The sequence below is a fragment of the Colius striatus genome, chromosome W (assembly GCF_028858725.1).
Source record: "Colius striatus isolate bColStr4 chromosome W, bColStr4.1.hap1, whole genome shotgun sequence".
Classification (NCBI taxonomy): Eukaryota; Metazoa; Chordata; class Aves; order Coliiformes; family Coliidae; genus Colius; species Colius striatus.
The window spans coordinates 26,260,641-26,276,406 of NC_084789.1; the positions used below are offsets into that span (position 1 = coordinate 26,260,641).

General features: G+C 43.6%; 1 pseudogene; it reads right to left on the minus strand.

The window, feature by feature from the left end:
* Positions 1 to 1,512: 1,512 nt before the first annotated feature.
* The window catches only part of LOC133628509 (homer protein homolog 1-like), a 175,229-nt pseudogene continuing 160,975 nt past the window's right edge, over positions 1,513 to 15,766 (minus strand).

Below are 15,766 nucleotides of genomic sequence, written 5' to 3' on the forward strand. Positions count from 1 at the left end.
GATCACTAAACACTCACCTACTGTAAATAAACATTAAAAATACTCTTAGCACTGTGTGTGCATGTATGTCCATCTTATCTCATATTTATGTTTTACAACTATTTGGAAACTCAAAAGTGCAGCCCTCAGTAATTGTATTATTTTTAAAAAGGAAAGGAAGCATATTTACTGAGAAAAGAAATTATCAAATATCAATTTCCAATTTTAAATTTAATTACAATAGGAAAATATTTAAAATATGCACAACTAAATTATTCCATGTTCTGTATATCTGTGTGTATACGTATACATATACTCATGTACCACACATTCACAAAATCTAAATGGAAATATTTCTGTCCACTATTTTCCCACATATAAATGACATGATATCTTTTAAAATGTCAATAATAATATCATTAGAAATAATATTACATTTAGCCCATCTTTAACTTTCTGTGGTTTTATTCTTTCTTCATCCTTATTATGTCCACTGAGCATTAACAAGACGATTCTCCTTGCATTTCCACAGATGTTATGCCAACTGAATGTTGCTGACATGACATCAAGGATACATCTGGTTTACAGCAGTGCAAATCACAAGTGAATCAGGCCCAAGCATTTCCAGGTAAATGAAAAACTGGTTGCATCTGCTCATCTGGACCTGACGAAGATATACACACCGCCATCTAAAATCCATCAAATGAAAAACATGTAGAACACCACAAAGTTTTCAACCAGTATCACACTGAACCAAGCTCTCCCTACTCACCTGCCATCATTGGTTGGCTTCAAAATATAGTTAAACAGAAGATATTATCTCACTGTAATTACATGGAATTATTATGAAAATGTATACTTTACATTGGACAATATTGTAGAACAACAGAGTAAGTTCCATAAAGAAATATGGTATTTTTGAGTATATATATATATATATATGAACAAAAAACCTCAACCAACCAATCAACCAACCGAAAAACCCCCAAAGGAAGAACTTTATACAAGCAGTTATGGTAACATTGTTTCAATTAAAGATGCAACTCTCTCTCCTGGCAAAAATAAATTGGTAATGACACTACTGCTCCACAGTGGAAAGTATCCTGAGAAATTGCTAAGAACAACAAAATACAGGGCTGTCATCACTAAGTTCTTGCAAAAACACAGCAATGAAATATGTTAAACAGCAAATAACCTATATTGTATCTATCACAAAAAGGGGATGTGACCTGGGACACTGCTAATTCTTCCATCACTGATAGAAAAGGATTAATTGCATCTAGTTGCTGTTAATATATTTCAAGTTATCTATGGTCAATGACACACAAGGAAGTAATTTGTAATTCAAGTTTGCTGTTTTTTTCTTCAACTAGCTGCAAGCCAACTTCTAAATTTTATATGACTCAATTTTGAAACAAGTTCTCTCAGAGGAGCATTTTCTAATTTTGTGCAACTTTGATGTAGAGTTCAACACAGTTCTATGAAGAGAGACAGTGCATCTTTAAGCTGTTTGGCACTGAAATCCCATTTTCTTTAGCTGTATTCTATTAGCTTGGCCAAGTTATCTCATAACTCTGTTAGTTCAAATATTTTTCCATCAATAATTTCTAAAAGTGTCTTCAAGTTAATGCGAAAAGCTTCTTGCTCATTCTGACTTTTCTCCAGGCGTTGCTCTAGATCAGACAGCTGGCCTTCCAGGTCTTTGTTTCGAATTTCTACTTCCTTCAGAGAAAATACATAACATGTTAATGTGTTGTCTACAAGCATAAAACAGTCTAACTTCCTGCTGGTATTCATGTGCTACTTTTGTCAACTGGTTTTTGAAATAATTTGTGATTGTGACCCTTTACAGTCTCACTAAGCCAAAAAGAGAAAAGAAATTGTTATTAGGATTGCATGTATACTATAATTTCCTCTTTTTTTTTTCAGTAATTCAGTCAGCGAACAATGGATGTGATATTCAGGTATGTTATTGCTTCTATCATTCAGAAATACGCCACCTAATGAAAACAGCTTCTCAAAAGTGTTCAGGTATTCCCATATTTAGACTACATGAATTACTCAAGTAGACAGTCACCATTAAATGGTCTCATATAGAAGTTCATCCAGAATATTGCTTTATGGATGGAGGAGTATTACCTTACCCCTGTCCCACATTATAAAGCCTTTCATTCTGAAAATTAAGACAGAAATGTAAACTAGCAAGACTGATGTTAAGGTGAAATTGATTGTAACAAATTTAAACCAGCAAGTGCAAGCTAAATGTCTTGTCTTGTTGCACTGTGCCCCAGAGCTCCCACCTGCAAGTTCTGCAGTAGTGCAGATGTAGGAGCAGGGAAAGTGCATGAGCCATCAATGCTGTACAGATAAGCTATTCACATACAGCTGATGGAAAGATGAAGCAGCAGCATGTTAAACGTAGCTGAGGGGATTTGACCCTGAGCAAGCTCAGCTCTCATTCATGAGGAGAAGCAGCTCCCTTGCGCCAGTGAGGTCACAGCTGCTCTCCTTTGTGCAAACCCGATATTGCTTCTTTTATCAAATTACTAATGTAGCAGTCACATCGGTCGGGAATAGCATATTGTTATTTATCTCATTTGTTGCATATCTCATAAATTCATGCTGAATTTCATAATTTCAGTCATGAAAGATGGCTTTTAATTTCTGGAAAACACTTCTTGCCAAATTTTAATTTTGATCCTGACACATATATACCCTAGATTAGTATTACTGATTTTTGCAATAGTATGTCCAGCTCATATGCAGTTTCCTATTACAATTCAATGTACTTAAAAACTGTTACTTCTTGAAGGGAAGAAATGGAGGTGTCCATGTGATATAGTCTATTAGCCTAGTTATCTCATTTAACTTTATTTTAAATTAATCTCATCTAACAAAAGAATCATAGAATGGTAGGGGTTGGAAGGGACCTTTAGAGATAATCTAGTCTAACCCCCCTGCAGAAGCAGGTCCACCTGGATCAGGTCACATAGGAACATGTCCAGGTGAGTCTTGAAGACATCCAAGGAAGGAGACTCCACAACCCCTCTGGGCAGCCTGTTCCACTGCTCCATCACCCTCACAGTGAAATAGTTTTTTCTTATGTTTAAGTGGAACTTTTTGTGTTCCAGCTTCATCCCATTACCCCTTGTCCATCCAAAAAAGAGTTGCCCCAACCTCTTGAAATCCATCGTTTAGATATTTCATGGAATCATAGAATGATAGCCTGTCCTCATACGAAAGATGTTCCAGTCCCCTGATCATCTTGGTGGCCCTGCACTGGACTCTCTCCAGAAGTTATCTGTCCATCTTGAGCTGAGGAGCCCAGAACTGGACACAGTACTCCAGATGAGGCCTCACCAGGGCAGAGTAGAGAGGGAGAAGAACCTCCCTTGACCTGCTGGCCACACTCTTCTTGATGCATCCCAGGATGCCATTGGCCTTCTTGGCCACAAGGGCACATTGCTGGCTCATATTTAGCTTACTATCAATCAGGACTCCCAGGTCTCTCTCTGCAGAGCTGCTCTTCAGCAGTTCGACACCCAGCCTGTACTGGTGCATGGGGTTGTTCCTTCCCAGATGCAGGACTCTGCACTTGTCCTTGTTGAACCTCGTGAGATTCCTCTCTGCCCAACTGTCAAGCTGCTTGAGATCCTGCTGAATGGCAGCAGTGCCTTATGGGGAATCAGCCAGTCCTCCCAGTTTGGTGTTATCAGGGAACTTTGCTGAGGATACACTCTGTCCCCTCATCCAGGTCATTCATGAAGATGTTGAACAAGACTGGCCCCAGAACCAATCCCTGTGGAACTCCATTGGCCATAGGCCTCCAACTCGATTCTGTGCCACTGATCACTACCCTCTGGGCTCTGTCATTCAGCCAGCTCTCTATCCTCCTCACTGTCCACTCATCCAAGCCACACTGCTTGAGCTTTCTGATGAGGATGCTATGGGAGACAGTGTCAAAAGCCTTGCTGAAGTCAAGGTAGATGACATTCGCTGCTCTCTCATCTAGCCAGCCGGTTATGCACTCATAGAAGGCTATCAGGTTGGTCAAACAGGATTTCCCCTTGGTGAATCCATGTTGACTCCCTCTGATAACCACCTTTTCCTTCATATGTTTAGTGACAACATTCAGGATGAGTTGTTCCATCACCTTTCCAGGAATAGAGGTGAAGCTGATCCTTTAGAGATCATCCAGTCCAACCCCTTGCAGAAGCAGATTCACCTAGATCGGGTCACATAGGAACATGTCCAGGCAGATCTTGAAGACATCCAAGGAAGGAGACTCCACAACCCCTCTGGGCAGCCTGTTCCACTGCTCCGTCACCCTCAGAATGGAATAGTTTTTTCTTACATTTAAGTGGAACTTTTTGTTTTCCAGCTTCATCCCATTACCCCTTGTCCTGTTGCTACTATAGAAAAAAGGGATGTCCCAACCTACTGACACCCACCCTTTAGATATTTATAAATGTTAATAAGATCTCCCCTCAGTCTCCTCCAGACTAAATCTCCTTTTCTCCAAACTTAGCACCATCACATCCACTATTAAACCATGTCTCTAAGCATGACATCATGTATTTTACATATCTCCAGGGATGGTGATTCAACCACTTCTCTGGGCAGGCTATTCCAATGCTTGACAAACCTTTCAGCGAAACTACTGAACACAGCATTTCAGGAGCAGCCTCAACAGTGCTGAGTACAAAGGCATAATCACTTCCATAGTCCTTCTGGCCACACTATCTCTGATACAAGCCAGGATGCCATTGGCCTTCTTGGCCACCTGGGCACACCGGGTCCTTTTCTGCCAGACAATTTTTCATCCACTCTTCCCCAAATCTGTAGCATTGCATAGGGTTGTTGGGACCCAAGTGCAGGACCTGTCACTGAGCCTCATATAACTGGCCTCAGCCCATCACTCCAACTTGTCCAGATCCCTCTGTAGAGCCTTCTTACCCTAAGGAGATCAACATTCCTGCTCAACTTGATGTCATCTGCAAACGTACTGAGGTGCGCTTGATTCTTTCATCCAGATCATTGATAGATATACTAAAGAGAGCAGTGTGGGAAATGGTGTCATAAAGCTTTACTAAAGTCCAGGTAGACAATTTTCATAGCCTTTCCCTCATCCACTAAGTGGATCACCTTGTCAAAGAAGATTAGGTTAATCAAGCAGGACCTGCCTTTCATAAAGTCATGATGACTCAGCCTGATCAACTGATTGTCCTGTATATGCCATGTGATGGCACTCAAAATGATCTGCTCCATAGACTTCCCCTGCATCAAGGTCAGGCTTACAGGCCTGTAGTTCCCTGGATCCTCCTTCTGGCCCTTCTTGTAGATGGGGGTCACATTTGCTACCTTCTAGTAAACTGGGACCTCCATGGTTAGCCAGAAGTGCTGAAAAATGATGGAAAGTGGTTTGGTGAGCACTTACATCAGATGCCTCAGTACCCTTGGCTGGATTCCATCCAGCCCCATTGTAGTGGGTCTGGGACGGTAGCGATTTTCCACAGCAGGTCCTGCAGTGCTGTGCTTACTGTTGATATCAATATTATGACTACCGCTTGCACAACATCAGGGCTGTCCCTCCAGCATTCCTTCCCCCACCTTCACCAATAGCTGTGAGTAGGCATGATCTTGGGAGGGACTATGGCCAGGACAGCTGACCCAGGCTGACCAAGGAGATATTCCATACCATATGACGTCTGCTCAGTAATATAAACTGGGGGAGAGGAGCAGGAAGGGGAGGAGAGATTCATTTCTGGCCTTCCCAAAGCAACCACTACGCGTACTGAAGCCCTGCTTCTCGGGAGGTGGCCGGACATCGCTGCTGATGGGAAGTAGAGACTAACAGCTTATCTGCTTTTGCTTCGCTTCCCGCGCGTGTGGCTTTGCTGCTTATTTATTAAACTGTTTTTATCTCAACCCACGAGACTCCCATCTTATTTTCTCCTCTTCCCTGGCTTGCTGAGGAGGTGGGGGATAAAGCGGTGTGGTGGGCACCTGGCATCCAGCCAGGCTCAAACTACCACAGCCCTTTTGGTGCCCAACGTGGGGCGAGATAATAGCAGTTTTACATTAACTCCATTGCAATTACAGTAAGCCAATGAGTGCAAAGTTCCTGTGCTGGTCACGGAGCCTTGCTGTTATGCAGCTTATCTTACACTTTCTAATGTTTGGGAACACGATGCTACTAACATTGACTATCTGCTGTGCTTTAACCTTAATAGCTTTGCTAAGCTGGCTATATAATTTTGTGAAAAGGATGAAAGGGCCTGGGAACATGATGGCCCAAATAATAATAGCAAGTCTCATTCTGTTACTGATGAATTTAGTGTGCTGTGGGAGCTATCTTGTGGAGGCCGTGGGGCAAAGCACCTCTTTCTCCTCAGCTCGGACTGATCTAGACAATTTTGTTACACAGACTTCCCAGGTCCTTAGTCACCCTTATACGAGAGTTTTAATATTACTAATTAACATGGTTGGTATATTATATATCTTGTGGAATCTGGACTCATCTGGGTATCAGAGAGTACAAATTTGCGATGGAAACATGTTAAAATGCCCTCTGAAGCGGCCAGTCCCTGGGTGGCAGGGTATGTGGATGAATTTAGGCAAATTCCTAGGACGGTTATCACCTCCTGTAACCTGGGATTTTACAGCTGAACAGATAAAAAACCCTGCTTTACTGACACACTACGTGATAGAAGGGTGTCTTACCTACCCTAATGAGGCCCATCAGGTTCAGGCACTATACTGGGGCCTAGCCTCTGCCTACCGAGCTGCATTCCAGTCCTCTCAGAGAACTATGATTGAAATGGAAACTCAAACGGTACCTGAGACCAACATAGTTGAGTCAGTTGCAGTCCAGCCCTCTCAGAGAACTATGGCCGAGGTGGAAATTCAAACTATACCTGAGACTACCATGGTTGAGTCAGGGAATCAAACAACAACCACAGTGGTTGCCCCAGTAGTGAAAAAGAAGCAATGGATAAGGAGGTCAAGTCCATATCATCGATTAGTAAGGGCAGAAGAGGAGGAAGAGGAAAGGCTAGAAGGAGAAACTGGTCCTTCGGTAAGGAGATCAGGAGAAGAAGTGAAAGAAATCGAAAAGGAAATGGAAACTACTCGGTCCCTCACCTCAACAGAACTTAGAGATATGCGAAAAGATTACAGTCGTCAGCCAGGTGAGCGGATTGGTGCCTGGCTGCTCCGATGTTGGGATAACGGGGCTGACAGTCAGCAATTGGAAGGTAGAGAAGCCCAACAGCTAGGATCTCTTGCTAGGGACCGGGGAATTGATAGAGAGTAACCAGAAAGAAGAACTGTTTTGAGTGGGGCCTTGAGCAACAACAAGCTTTTCAACAAATTAAACAGGAAATAGCTCGTGCAGTCGCCCTTGGGCCCATCCGTACAGGATCAGATGTGCAGAATATCCTCTACACTGCTGCTGGAGAGCATGGTCTCACCTGGAGCCTCTGGCAGAAAACATCTGGAGAAACCCGAGGTCGACCATTAGGGTTTTGGAGCCGAGGATATCGAGGATCGGAAGCCCACTACACCCCAACTGAAAAAGAAATACTAGCAGCATATGAGGGACTTCGAGTTCCTACACAAGTCATTGGCACAGAAGCTCATCTCCTCTTGGCACCACGTCTGCCTGTGTTACACTGGATGTTCAAAGGGAAAACCCCTTCTATACATCATGCAACCAGCGCTACATGGAGTAAGTAGATGGCGTTGATTACACAACGATCTCGGCTGGGGAAATCTAATCGCCCAGGAATCCTGGAAGAAATCATGGACTGGCCAGAAGGCAGAGATTTTGGAGCATTGCCTGAGGAAGTAGCTCGCGCCCAAGAGGCACCACAATATAATGAACTATCAGAAGATGAGAGGCATTATGCTTTGTTTACTGATGGATCCTGCCGCGTGGTAGGAAATCATCGTAAGTGGAAAGCTGCTGTGTGGAGTCCCACACAACGAGTTGTTGAGGCCACTGAAGGAGAAGGTGAGTCAAGTCAGTTTGCTGAAGTGAAGGCTATCCAACTAGCTCTAAAGATTGCAGAACGAGAGAAGTGGCCAGTACTCTATCTTTACACTGACTCCTGGATGGTGGCTAATGCTCTATAGGGATGGCTACAGCAATGGAAGAAGACCAACTGGCAGCGCAAGGGTAAACCCATCTGGGCTGCTGCATTATGGCAAGACATTGCTGCTCGGGTGGAAAATATGACTCTGAAAGTACGTCATGTAGATGCTCACGTGCCAAAAAGCCGTGCCAATGAAGAACAATGGAACAACCAACAGGTAGATAAAGCTGCTAAAATTGAACTAGCTCAGGTAGATCTAGACTGGGAGTGTAAAGGTGAGCTATTTATAGCTCGATGGGCCCATGAAACATCAGGACATCTGGGAAGAGATGCAACATATAGATGGGCTCGTGATCGAGGGGTGGACTTGACCATGGAAGCCATCACACAGGTCACCCATGAATGTGAAACGTGTGCCGCAATCAAGCGAGCCACACGAATCAAGTCTCCCTGGAACAGAGGCCGATGGCTGGGTTTTCAGTATGGTGAGGCCTGGCAAATTGACTATGTTGGACCACTACCACGAACACATCAAGGCAAGCGTTATATACTCACCATGGTGGAAGCAACTACCGGTTGGTTGGAAACATACCCTGTAAACCACGCCACTGCCCGAAATACTGTCTTGGGTCTTGAAAGGCAAGTTTTGTGGCGACATGGCACTCCAGAAAGAATTGAATCAGATAATGGAACTCATTTTCAAAATAATCTCATAAACTCCTGGGCAAAGAAACATGGCATTGAGTGGATATACCACATCCCCTATCACCCACAAGCCTCTGGAAAGATTGAGAGATATAATGGGTTAGTAAAGACCATGTTGAGAGCACTGGGCAATGGGGCATGGAAGCAGTGGGATAAAAATTTAGCAGAAGCCACTTGGCTGGTCAATAGCAGAGGTTCAACTAACCGTCCTGGTCCTGCCCAAACAAAACCACTACATACTGTGGGAGGAGATAAGGTCCCTGTAGTGCACCCAGGGAAATGGCTGGGGAAGGCAGTATGGGTTGCACCTCCCATGGGAAAAGGCAAACCCATTCATGGGATTGTCTTTGCCCAAGGGCCTGGGTGTACTTGGTGGGTGATGAGAAAGGATGGGGAAACTCGATGTGTACCTCAAGGAGACTTAACCTTGGGGGAAAAATAACCTCTTATGTGAGTTATCTGTTGTAGATGAACTTTGCAAGAAAAACCGGACAAGTGGACAAACCAAGCCGCTGCTGGTGCCCAACACTCAACATACTGTTTCCCCTGGCCTGGATATTCATCTTGATGGATGAGACAGAAGTTATGACCTGCTCCAGTGAACATCTACAGAGGATGAAAGATATAAGAATGTTGTTTGTTTGTTTGATGCAAGATGCAAGAGGGAATACAAGAATGATGTTTGTCTGTTGAAGAGTGGGGGTACTGGTTAATGAGAGTATATAAGAATGTATATGGATTGTTAAGATGGTTTGTCTGAGCATGACATAAATGGTATGGAATAAGGGGTGGAGACTGTAGTGGGTCTGGGACGGTAGTGATTTTCCACAGCAGGTCCTGCAGTGCTGTGCTTTCTGTTGATATCAATATTATGACTACCGCTTGCACAACATCAGGGCTGTCCCTCCAGCATTCCTTCCCCCACCTTCACCAATAGCTGTGAGTGGGCATGATCTTGGGAGGGACTATGGCCAGGACAGCTGACCCAGGCTGACCAAGGAGCTATTCCATACCATATGACGTCAGCTCAGTAATATACACTGGAGGAGAGGAGCAGGAAGGGGAGGCGAGATTCATTTCTGGCCTTCCCAAAGCAACCGCTACGCGTACTGAAGCCCTGCTTCTCGGGAGGTGGCCGGACATCGCTGCTGATGGGAAGTAGAGAGTAACAGCTTATCTGCTTTTGCTTTGCTTCCCGCGCGCGCGGCTTTGCTGCTTATTTATTAAACTGCTTTTATCTCAACCCACGAGACTCCCATCTTATTTTCTCCCCTTCCCTGGCTTGCTGTGGAGGTGGGGGATAAAGCGGTGTGGTGGGTACCTGGCATCCAGCCAGGCTCAAACTACCACACCCATAGACTTGTGTGTGTCTAAGTGGTGTAGCAGGATGGTAGCCATTTCCCCATGGATTATGGGGACTTCATTCTGCTTCCTGTCCCAGTCTGCCAGCTCATGGGGCAGTACGCAAAGAAAAATCTGTCTTACCATTAAAGACTGAGGCAAACAATGTGTTAACTACCTCAGAGTTTTCCTCATCCTTTGTCACTATGCTTCCTCCTGCCTCCTATAAGGGACAGAGATTTTCCTTAGCCCTCCTTTTATTACTGAAATGTATTTATAGAAATTTTTTTGTCTTTCATGGCTGGAGCTAGATTAAGTTCTAGTTAGGCTTTGGCCCATCTAATTTTCTCTCTGCATAATCTTACAACATCCTTGTGGTCTTTGAGAATTGCCCACCCCTTCTTCCAAAGGTCATAGACTCCCCTTTTTTTCCTGAATCCTAGCCAAAACTCTCTGTTCATCCAGGTTGGTCTTCCCCACTGGCTCATCTTTTGGCACATGAGGACAGCCTGCTCCTATCAAAGAATGAATCACAGAATGGTAGATGTTGGAAGGGACCTCCAAAGATCATCTAGTCCAACCTCCCTGATAAAGCAGGTCCACCTAGATCAGGGGGCACAGGAACATGTCCAGGCAGGTTTTGAAAAACTTCCAGAGAAGGAGACTCCACAATCCTCCTTGTGAAGCCTATGGGAATAAAAACCTGGTAATTAGCAAAAATTGTAAGCTGACCTTCAGATTATGAAAGATAATATTCAGATTATATTATTCCTGATATCATGAATCCAACAACGAATTGAAGTCCAATCTGAAAAAGTGAAGCCACAGCTCTCCAATGTGTGGACAATTACCCCACATCAGGTTACCAAACCCAGACTAATATTACCCAAAGTAGCTGGAGCAACAGTGTATGTATTACTGAAAGATGATACTCCTCTTTTCCTCTTTTATCACAGGTTGGCTTGTTGTGCTTTGTAGTCTGTGCTACAAGCACATACACTGCACATATATCTGCAAGAGCACCATGGCAATATTTAACTCAGCCTGCAATGTAAGTAATTCATCTGTCTTTTACATTGAAGGAGGTTTAGATCTTTTAACAACGTGTTTCACTGGTGTGCCAACCCCAGTAGAACAAAAGAAATTCAGGGCAGAACTTTTGAAGGTCTTATAGACACAGGAGCACATGTTTCTTTGAGCATACATCATCTGAGCTTGCCCAGACTGTCAGCAGACCAGGGGTGCCCACCCTGTCAATGCGGTGAATCCAAGAGGCCTGGAAGCCAATGAAATTTGAGAAACAGGTGTAATGCATATCCTGCTTATTCCCCAGGCTGTGTGCATTGGTCTAGAGGTAGTGCAAGGCCTTAAACACACAGGTTTCCCTGGACAGATGCAGGAGGATCCTCCCCGGTTTGGCTCCCCCTCAGATTGGTCAGCCTTCTGCATCTCAACACAGTGTGCGGATGAGAGGCACTTATTGTGGCGTTCTCTATCCTGCCCTGTTTCCCTGCTAGACAGGATATTTTGTTATATGTTACTTCTCCCCCCACCCCCCAAGTCCTTCAGTTTAAAGCCCTCTTAATCAAGTTGGCTAGCCTATTCCCAAATATTCCAGTGCCCTTATGGGAGAGATGAATTCCATCCTGTCCTATCAAGTTATAGTCCCCAAAGAAGGATCTGTTGAAACCTTCCTGCCGGCACCAGCCTCTTAGCCAGGAGTTAACTTGACTGATTTTTTCATTGTTGACTTTCCCTTTATCTCTGGTGAACAGGATAGAAGAGAAAATAACCTGTGCCTCCCTACCATTCACTTGCTTCACCAAGGTCTTAAAATCCTTTTTGATTCTGGAGATGTCATGCCTTATGACATCATTCATACCTACATGGAACAGGAGTAAGGGATAGTAGCCCACGTCCCTGATGAGCTGTGGCACTCTCTCAGCCACATCACAGATCTTGGCTCCTGGCAGGCAGCACACCTCTCGTGACTCCTTATCCAATTGACAGATGGGTCTCTCAGTGACTCTTAGCAATGAGTCACCCACCACAAGCACTTGTCACTTCTTTCTAAGGTGCCCCTTACCTGGAGCAGCTGATGGTGAATTGTTTGCTGGGATTTCCCCTTCTGGGGGAAAATGCCAATGAGCCTCTGGGAAAAGGTTGTGCATATACGAAGTCACTGTTTGAACTGTTTTGCAAACATAGGAGTGCCAAAAGAAATTAAAACCGATAACAGCTCTGGCTACACAGCTTGAAACAGAACTATTTTTACAGCAATGGGGGATTCGACGTAAGACGGGTATTCTGTATAACCCCACAGGACAGGCAGTAGTCGAACATGCACAAGCTACATTGAAAGCTCTGATTTTAAAACAAAGAAGGGGGAATTCTCTGGACACATCACATAATCAGCTAGCGATGGCTTTATATACTCTTAATTTTTTAAACATATATTGTTTTGCTCTGATAGTGGCAGAATGCCATTTCAGCGCTACAGTGGACTTTAAATCTCAGGTTCTGTATAAGAATACTGAAGAAGACCCAGCCTGGAAACGCTTTTGTCCAGAAGCAACTGGTCCTATATATTGGGCATTTTTTTCCCTGGTAAGGTTGTGGGATCCCAATATACCAATAGGCAGTAATAACACACAGTAGACTGGAGGAGCTTGGCTTCCTCCTCAGGATGCATCATTTCAGTGTTACTAATATAACATTGTATGCAGAACCACACAATTTATAGCCTTCACAATGATAGTGCCATCGATCATGAGGTCACCATCTGCACAACTCATCTCTTCATTTTGTTGGCTAGAACTCAGGCACAATTAAGTAAGAGTATTGGTCTTTATCACATATAAAAGTGCTGATGCCTGAGCAACGGACTCCGAGCCAAAGTTGACCTCTAGATGAACCTCCCAACCAAATGTTATATAAGTAGCTAATAATTAGTGAAATATGCATGATTATTAGTGGAAGATGTGGCTTACACAAAATATACTTATTGATGATGATAAAGTTTCTGATTATTAGTGAAGGATGTTGCTAAAATGTTTATAAGAATGTATTTTTTGATGTATATATTTCTATATGTACAGGGGCAGGTGTTCAAAGCTGAGAAATCAGATGTTCAGCCTTGGTTGGTAGTACATGAAAAAGAACCAAGTAGCTAAGGAAACTCCCCTGATTCCTCCTGGGGCCCTGGCCAAGCTTCAGGTGACATCTCAACAGAGAATAAAACCAGATGTTGCACCAGTAAAGTTATGTAAGATTAATCAACAATATAAAAAGCTGGACCCTCTTGCAGTAACTTTGGAGACTTCATCTATGAGTGGACGCACTGCACAGGACCTCCCAATTTCTGGGACAGGTTCCCTGACTCCTCGCTGCAACAGGGGCTCCTCAGCGACTACAGAATGGGATGATGGTAGAGTATTAGGGCAATGGGTTATGTATCTTTCTTAATCACTATTGCTATTCTCATGTAGCAGTGATTAGGTGCATTGCTTTGCTTATGCTTTTCACTGCTTAGAAATAAGTATGGGTATGATTTGGACCAGCCAAATTTAATAAACCAAAAATTGAATAAACCAGCCAAATTTAATAAAGGTGATACAGCTGGAAAACCACTTCAAATTATCAGAAACAGGTGCTGCAGGTTAATCAATTGAGCCCTGGGTAATCCCGTGGCAGGAGATAGCATACGTAAGGAAGTGGAGGGCAAGCAAGGGTTGACTTTGGGTCAACTTTGCTGGTTGTACTATGTTGCCTCTGTTTTTCTTGGTATGTGCATTCCTTGTTTCTTTACATCCTTGTGTGAGTATCACTTGCATTATCACAAGTGGTGACCTTGACGTGATCAGCCAAATTTGTTGGATTAAAACCTTTGGAAGAAAACACTTGGATCACTGCAGCAAAGACATCTGAAAAAGCAGGTGAGTGATCTAGACCAGGAAAATGGGAAAGGTAGCAAGCAAAGAAGAGAATCCAATTGACACCCTCCAGCATATCTTCTCTGAAAGAGGATGAAACTATGAAAGAGAGATATTGCAGAGACTTGTAAGATGGGGTCAGGATTTAGGTCTCTTCATCTCCTCACAGGATGTATATGAAATAGGATGTTGGGAAAATCTAGGAAATGCATTTAATGATGCAAATAGGCTATGTAAGCTATTTTCAGCCACTCTATGACAGTTACAAAGTGAGCAGACTGTGGCTGCTGCTGTGAACACAGATTATGTTGTGCCAGCTGCCTTTCCTGTAGATGCTAAAAGATTCTTTGGAGGTGGTGATTTTGTAGTACCTTTGGCTCCACCTTTAGAGGAAGATGTCAAAAGATTTTTTTTGGAGGTGGTAACAAGTATCTGGGCCACCGATCTGGGAGCTGTTTCTCCTCCCCTCCTGCCCATCCTGTCCTGTTCTGCTGTCATATCTGAGGGAGCACCTGGCAGTGAGTGGAAGGTATGCTTTACTAATGAGCCTTTGCCCCTGAGATCATCAATTCCTGATTATCCTCCTCTTCCATCATCACCACTGACATCTGGGGAAGGGGGCGATCAACAAAGAGAGCTTTTGCAGAAGGAATTGATAAGATGGGGGAAGAGATGAAAGAGATGTTGACCTGCCTAGATGAATTGATAGAGAAACCAAAAGCGACAGATAATCAACTGCTGATGTGGCTTAATGAATTAATCAAGCCAGCAGTTAAAGTTTCAGCTCCACCAGCGATCAGAGACAACCGGCCAGCTAAGAAGTGAAGATGATTTATATGGGATGCGGTAATAGAAGGAGAATTCATCCCACGAGCCTTCCTAGTGATAACAGCAGCTAATAATCCTGCACAAAAACGAGTGCCTCTGGATTGGAAGTTAATCAGGGAAGGGGCAAAAATCAGTAATGCAATATGGACTGACTAACCCATATGTGAAAACATTGACTACAGAAGATATGATCTAATAATGACCCCATTTGACTGTTGAAAGCTAGTAGAAACCTTTCTGAAGCCTACTCAAGTGCTACTATGGGAATCTGAATGGGAGAAAAGAGTGGAGGTAGCAGTAGTAGAAAATCTAGTTTTACAGTAGGGGTATCCATGATGAGTTGTCACAGCTGACATGATGTTGGACAAAGGACAATTTGCTGACCCCCAAGTACAGGCTCAACTACATGAAGCTATTTTACAACAAACACAAACATTGGCTCGATGGGCATTTAAGGCTGTCCCTGACATGGGGGTGCCAGTTCCCCTGTATACAATCATCATACGAAAGCCCGATGAACCTTTTATGACTTTCTTAGATCATTTAAGAGCAGCACTGGATTGGGTACCAGGCATGTCAGCTGAAGTAAAAGCTGAAATGGGACTGCACTTGGCAGTTGCTAATGCTAACCATGATTGTAAGAAGATCCTGCAAGCTCTCCCATGGACTTAGTAGACATGATAGAAGCCTGCTCTTGAGTAGGATCTTCAGAAGAAAGAGCAGCACATCTGGCTGAAACTATGACAACGGCATTAAAACTGTTAGTTCAACAGGGCGGAGGAAATCAGAGGCCAAAGTGTTTCAATTGTGGAAAATGGGACGTGAAAAACCATTGACGATCTAGACCATTGGTATGGACAAATAGCTTGACTACAATATTAGGGT